Genomic DNA, 7,670 nt, shown 5'->3' with positions numbered 1-7,670 from the left:
GAATAGCAAATGTAGTGATTTTTAGGGGTTTTAAAACACTGAAGATTGCCCTGTCTTGAATATAAAAATACTTTCTAGGCTGTGGCAGAGATGAATGGCTGAAGGCTTCCAGAGTCAAGTGCATCTGTGACAGTGGGCGCTGTTGATTGCATGTCCTGTAGTTGCTATTCTGGATTTTCACAATAACGTCATCTGAATACTAGCTATGGGAAACTAGAAGTGATGTGCATCAGAAATAGTGTGCATCGCACCAGAAAATAGTTTTTATCTGTTCACTGCCAGCTTGAAACATTGGTCGAGCAGCACAATATCAACTTAACGTTAGTAATTCTATCACTAACGATCTTGATTTTGTGCTAGTAGGCTGCTGGGACTCATCATTCTGTGCTGCTGATAACACCTTATTGGAGCAGGTGTTCCCACACAGGACTTGGTGTACTGCTAACCACTCCAGAGAGCATCACACCTTGTCTCTGGCACAGTCTGTTGCTGCTGCACTGAAAATGTGATATGGTGTGAGGCATTAAACTCCTCAGACAGGAAGAAAACAACATTAGGTGCGTGCAACAGCAAAAATGCAGGATGTAACAATATGTTGAAGCAAATCAGTGGGTAAGTGTAGTAACTAGATTGACATAATTCAGAGCACTTTCAACTTCAGAACTGATTTAATCATTCATAGAAACTTTGAATCACCAAGGTTGGAAAAGATCTCCAAAATCATCCAGTCCAACAAACCACCTACCACCAATATTCCCCTCTTAGCCACGTCTCTTCGTACAACACCTGAATGTATCTTGAACACCTCCAGGGACAGTGATTCCACCACCTCCCTGGGCAGCCCGTTCCAGCACCCGACCACTCTTTCAAAGAAGAAATTTTTCCTGTTATCCAACCTGAACTTCCCCCAGTGCAGCTTGAGGCCATTCCCTCTAGTCCTGTCGCTAGTTATGTGGTGTGAGAAGAGGCCGACCCCCACCTTGCCACAACCTCCTTTCAGGCAGTTGTAGAGAGAAATAAGTTCTCCCCTGAGCCTCCTCTTCTCCAAACTGGACGATCCCAGTTCCCTTAGCTGCTCCCATAAGGCATGTGCTCCGCACCTAATATCATCCAAATGTTCATTCACCTGTTCACAAACTGGGAATATGATGTGAGCTTTACTCACTGTAAAGCTCAGGCTGAGCGTAACATCTAACATCCCAAGTCAGTGTGCATCACCTGGGCTCTAGCAGAAAGACACTGATAACCTATGAAAGTATCCTTGCAAAAATGCAAAGATAAAGCTGTGCGAATGTGAGACGTTTTGAAATTATAGTGCACTTGGGGATGAGTTGCCAAATAAAGATATTTTGGCAGAATTATATTGTTATTTACAATGTCTTTTGCTATACAGAGTGGAAGATGAAATATCAGGCATATTTTTGCAACCTTAGTTCTGGCTTGAGGGATCCTAAGAGGGCATTTTAGTCATTTGGAGGAGCATCATAAAGACAAGCCAGGGGTATCTTTGGTTACTCTAATTAAAAGAACATTAGCAATTTCATCTGTCTCTGTTTATAAGAGACAACATAAAACACACAGTACTGGAGAGCTTCAGTCTTGCCCATGTCACGGAACTGCAGGGATTGGAGGGGACCTCTGGAAATCACTCAGCCCAAATCCCTGCTACAACAGTTCTCTACAGCAGGGAAGCATCCAGTTTGTGCCCACTGACCCTTGTCCTATTACTGCACATCACTGAAAAAGTTCACCCACCCATCAACTTGTCTCCTGCACTTCAGATGTGTACAAACAGTTATGAGATCATCAGCCTTCTCTTCTCCAGGCTGAAGAGTCCCAAGTATCTCAGCCATGTACATGTGTAGCCAATATTGGTGGCTCATCTTCTGTAGCTTTCAATCTGGTTTTCCTAGATGCATTTCCTGATACAAGCAAGAGATTCATTAACTGAAACCTCTCACTGTGATGAATGCTACTGAAAATTGTGTGGCATGCCCTTGAATTTGCTCAAGAGAACAGCAAATACCGAAGTAACAATGGAGATGTTATTTAGTTGCTTTAAAGCTGCTGATGGCTTTTTAAAGCTCTGTGCATACATTTTAATGTACAAATTAAGAAAGCACACCAGGGAAAGTCTGAGCAGGCTCCAAGCAATAACCTTTGGAACCTGAGTAACAGAAAAGATGAAACTAGGAAGTGTTTGCTTGTAAGTTACGAGCAGCAATGAGATGCAATTATGGAATCTGTGGTGTTTTAGTTCTTCCTGACTGTATTAGAAGACAGTGTTGGTTCCAGTAGGGTGGAGGAAGATGCTCTGTCACTGCATGAGGGTTGATACTGAAAGGCACAATGGTCATGTCTTCTGCTAGATACAAGGGAAAGTAATCCTAAGAGCTATGCAGTAAGAACATGGCTGATAAGTAAAACGAGGGGGGAACATCTATTATTCTGCATTAATAAAAATGAAGATGTAGGCCTTTACAAGAAGGGTAGAAACACATAATCACATAGAGAAAGAAAGAGGAATTAAATTTGGCCAAATTCCCAGTATTGAGCCAATACACGAATGAAGTCATAAATTAAAAATTAACTAATCTAACTAATGGAGCTAAGAGGAAGTAAATATACTTTGATGTACATTAGCTTTTCTTGGAAGGTCTGCCTCGCCCATCGATAAAAGCTTTGTGACCCCTATGACCGCAAACCCAACGCGGTATTGAAAACTGTCACTTACATTTCCTTTGTTTAAGCAATCTGGCAAGCAGTAAGGCACTGCTGCCAATGTAACAACCTATTTATCCCACAGCTACAGTCTCATCCTAATATGCTGTATTTCGTGCTTCAGAATTGGCTGCAGACTATGGATAGATTGTATCCGTCCATATCAGTCAGTTTAATGCTATGTCTACTGTAGATAATGGGGGCCAAAGGACAAAGCAAGCTGCAACCAGGACCTTCCCCTGTGTCATCATGGCAAAAGGTCAAGCATAAATCCTGGGATGTTCGCATCTGTGCGGTGAAAAGAAGTGGGAGAGCAATCCCAATACCACATCCACTGACTGAATGGATTCTGTCATGTCTGACGCCTGTGATTTTTGAGGCTCTTACAAAACTGCCTAGATGCAGATCTAAGAGAAGCAGAAAGTGTACCTCAAGGACTGGAAGGGGGTTTGGTTGGTAGAAATTCAATCTGACAAAAAGATCTGGAGCAGAATTCATTGTAGAGCAGAAGTTAATAGTGCTAATGACTTGGTGATGGGCAGAACCAGGCTGCCGAGACCAGCGCTGGTGCCTCCACTTCTCAGTCTTTGGATGAGTCCTTCTCAGGAAGCAGGTCTTTAGCTGGTCCAAGGTACAGGATTCAATACAAGGTACAGGATTCAATACAAGTGCAAACAGGTGAGACTTGAAGATCAGTGCAAGAAGTGCCAGAGCACACTGCCTGGTGCTTTCCTCAGGATCTGTGTTCTGCAAATGAGAGCAGTCGGTCTATGAGAAGCACGGCTGCAGCGGTACCCACTGCACAGGGCTGGACAGCCAACTATGCTGGGCCAGAAAGGGGAAAAGCAAAGCTCCTGGGCACAAGATGGGGTGTAAGGTTCAATAGCTCTGTGTAGAGAACTAAAATTATTACAGCAATTCACAGGCTTCCTCAAGGTGAGAGGAGAGAGAATTTGGTGTTCATTATTTCTGAGGTGCCGACTGGTGGCATAGAAATGCTGCAGCGTAGCATTCTACGAAGAGTGAATGTGTCATTTATATATTATTGTGCTCTGCCTTAAGATACACTTCTCAGACCTTTATATGCTTGGCATGAAAGACGAGCATGTAACAAACCCCACTATGCTGCTCTTTCACTCCCCTTCTCAACAAAGTAGGGAAATTCATAGCTCATTCCAGAAGTACTGCCTCCTGTTTCCATGGAAACTACAACAGCCTCAAAGAGCACAGTAACACTATTTCATGTTTCTCAGTTAAAAAATAGTATTTTTCAACATGCTCACCACCATTGGCTGGTTTGCATGGATGAGCTGATTGAAACACTCTTCATTTCATGGTGTGATAGCTGTGCATGGCCATCCAGAACATGGCTTATCTCTCATGTCACTACTGTCACTGCTGAAATGTAACACCCACTGCCTCACTTTGCTCACATCCACTGTTCAGTCTCCACCAACATTCAGCAAGTGCCAAAGAATGTAAGTGGGTGCACTTTTTCCTCACAGAGGAATTCAATTACACACCTTTGCTTCATCTCTGCTGCTCGTTCATGGTTACTCTCAGCCCCTGCTCCATTTCAGGTCTCTCCCATGGGAAGCTGTCCTCACCCAGCTGCATAGGATTCCTACATGCTGCAGATCTCCAAACGCTTCTCCACAGGGTTCCATACACTGGGGCCCATGGGTTCCACGGATGGCAGCTCCCACAGCCACCCCAATTTACTGTAGGCTCCCCTTCATGGGCTCCAGTTCCAGCCCAGGGCTGCTCCTGCAGTGGTATCCATGGGCTGCTGCTCCTTCACACCACATCCACTGCTACACTGTGGGCTCTTCCATGGCTGCAGGTGGAGATGTGCTTCATGCAGTGTCCACAGGCTGCAGGGGGAAGGCCTGCTCCTCCATGTGCCTCTCCTGAGATGCAGGGAGCTGCTGCTCTGTGCCTGGAGCACCTCCTGCCCTCCTGCTGCACTGACCTGGGTGCCTGCAGGGCTTTTCTCTCATTTCTCACTCTTCTATCCCAGGTCCTGTTGTGCAGCAAATTCGTCCCATTTCTTAACTCTGCTATCCCAGAGGCAAACCCAGAATTGTTCGTGGCTCAGTTCTGGCAGCAGCAGGCCCCTTCTGGAGCAGCTGGAGCTGGCTGTGACCTGACATGGGGCAGTTGTTGGTTCTGCTTTCAGAGCCTGAGCCATGCTGGGCTGTAAAGCCTCTACCCTGGCAGTTAGCAGCAGGGCTGTTCCTGCCAATGGGCAGTTTGTCCCCTACAAGCCAGCTGATAGTGAGTCTGAGTTCACATGGGGAGTTGTTTATTACATCCTTTATACTTTTACTTGTGCCCTGCATCCACTCCTTTCAAACCAGTTAAACACGACGAGCTTGGGCTCAGCTCATAGTTCAGCTGGTGTCTAGCACCTCCTTGTCACGAGTTCATTCAAACATTTCTCTGCTCCCTTTATCTCTGTTTGTGTGATTCTTCATTATCACTGGAGATTTGTGAGGGGGAGAGACCAGCAGGCCTCAGCTTGTCACGTTGGGACGTAAGTCATCCCACAAAGTGTAGAGACCCACACCATGGCTTGACCAGGAATTCTACCCTTCGAGGGCACCCCAAAGGTAGCATATTGTCTATGCAGCGCCTGCCAGTGTGGCATCCTATTGATCAAGGTGCAATCTATGTATTTTATACCGGAGGAGTGTGCTGGAGGAATGATGCAGAGATAGCAGCACAGCCAAGAATAACGTTGAGAATCCCATAATATGCCTTGAAAAAAGTTTAGAGAAGAGCAAAAAATTATCCATGCTCCCACCCTACATGTTATAGGACTTAGAGGTTCTAAATGCAGGATGAAGTACATCTCCAAGGAGACTACAGCCCCTGGATAGCAGTTCTGACACTGAAGAAACACTTCCAGTATGTGTTACCAAACTGGAAATCTACTGCCAGGCAAAGAACTAGATAAATTCTTAACCTATTTTTGACATTTCTAGTGAATGTAGCATGGAGGTTTTGTTGCTCATCCAAAATGCAAAAAGCTCATCTGTGAGGTTAGCACGAACGGAAAAGCAAGGAGGAGGGAGAAAGAGTGAGATCTTGGTAAACTCCAGATCTCATCAGCCTGATTCTGAGTCCTACCTTTTCACAGCAGAGTTGAGAGGCTCCTGAGGCAGAAAAGGTAAAAAGGAAGGAGCAGTAAGATTGAGCTTTACTTGGAGAACATCTGGGCTCTGAATGTTTTTGATTTACAAATGCAAAATGTCAAAATACTTTAATTATATGTGTTTAAATGTGTCTGACTTTAAAACGGAATTTCAAAACCATAACCCAATGGAAGTGATCTTGCAAACACTAAACACCATCACTAATGAATGTATGCTAAGTGCATCAGTTGAGTCATTGTCTCCTATAAGGCCAACATAACAAAGTGTCCCAGAAGTGAGAGAAAGAAGTCCAGGCCTTTCTCTTAACAATTACTACAGGTTAAAAGAGAAAGAAGAAGAAGAAAAGGAAGGGAAGGGAAGGGAAGGGAAGGGAAGGGAAGGGAAGGGAAGGGAAGGGAAGGGAAGGGAAGGGAAGGGAAGGGAAGGGAAGGGAAGGGAAGGGAAGGGAAGGGAAGGGAAGGGAAGGGAAGGGAAGGGAAGGGAAGGGAAGGGAAGGGAAGGGAAGGGAAGGGAAGGGAAGGGAAGGGAAGGGAAGGGAAGGGAAGGGAAGGGAAGGGAAGGGAAGGGAGGGAGGAACAGGTAATAGTTTATTATTCATTGTTTGGTGCTGAAAGAAGGGAATTTGTCCATCCATGTGTTTGTACCTAAACTGTGTCAGTGTGACATTTCCTGACATTGGGTTTTTTTAGAAAGTGTATTTCTTTGGTTGTTCAGTTGTTATTTATGTTTTTTACAATTTGATTGCATTAACTATTTCTGTAGCCCTAAATACTAAAATCATTGCAGCCATCCTGAAACACAGGCTCTGGACCGGGCCAAACAAGAACACGATCTTTAAAATTACTCTTTACTACAATCACAGGCAATTTCCCAATCCTATGGTCAAAAGGCAAAACCTAGACCTTGGTTTGAGTGCAATGTTTAACCTTTTTCTTATCTGCTCTTAGCCTAGCCAAATACAGAAAAAAATAACTTCTTTGCTCATTTTGGAGCACAGGGCTGATCCCACAGTGAATCACTGGCACTTTGAGAGGGCTCCATCAGCTGTTCCTGTGTTTGCTGCAGGCAAGGCTGGGCTGCACAATGGAATTATTCAGGGCGAGTTGAGCAATGCCCCAGCATCTCTACAGACTGTGGGTGCAGACAGAAGGTGGGAGTGATGTGCAGCTTGCAAGCAGTATTGTTCACTGGACTGCACAAGAAAGTACTAGATAGGTCGGAGTATCTGCTTGCAGGAGTGAGAACTTGTCCCCTGGAGTGAGGACATTACCAGGGATATGTAGGAGAATGAACAACAGAAGAAGGAATTAATATGCCTTTTTTTGACAGCTTGCAATCTAGAGAAGCGTTGGCAATAAGGAGCAGTTGGGCTGGGTCCTTCTCCAGCTGGCTGGCATGGCTCTCAGGGCACTCTGAGGGTCCTGCATGAACCCAGTGTTGGGATTTACAGCCCACAGGAAGGAGGGGTGGGTAGGAACAGTGAGTCTGCATTTCTCTTCCAGGAAATGCACTGCAGCCCATGCCAACACAAGCCGAGCAATGCTGGACAAAGTTCTACCCTCTGCGGTGTTTAACATACAGAATCAAACCTTCACTTGGAGGATTTTCACACTGTATAATGGATCCCACTGGAATTTAAAGGTTATATATTTTCTCAGCACAATTAAAATAAGTGCCTACATGTGGACTGTTTATTTAATTGAGGGTACATTTATCACTTTCTGAGTAAAGGAGCAATGAAGGCAAAGTTCCAGATTGCTTCTCCTACCCCTAGAAGTACAAGGACTGTGG

Source organism: Lagopus muta, chromosome 3 (assembly GCF_023343835.1).
Source record: "Lagopus muta isolate bLagMut1 chromosome 3, bLagMut1 primary, whole genome shotgun sequence".
Classification (NCBI taxonomy): domain Eukaryota; kingdom Metazoa; phylum Chordata; class Aves; order Galliformes; family Phasianidae; genus Lagopus; species Lagopus muta.
Note: the sequence above shows the minus strand (reverse complement) of the source record.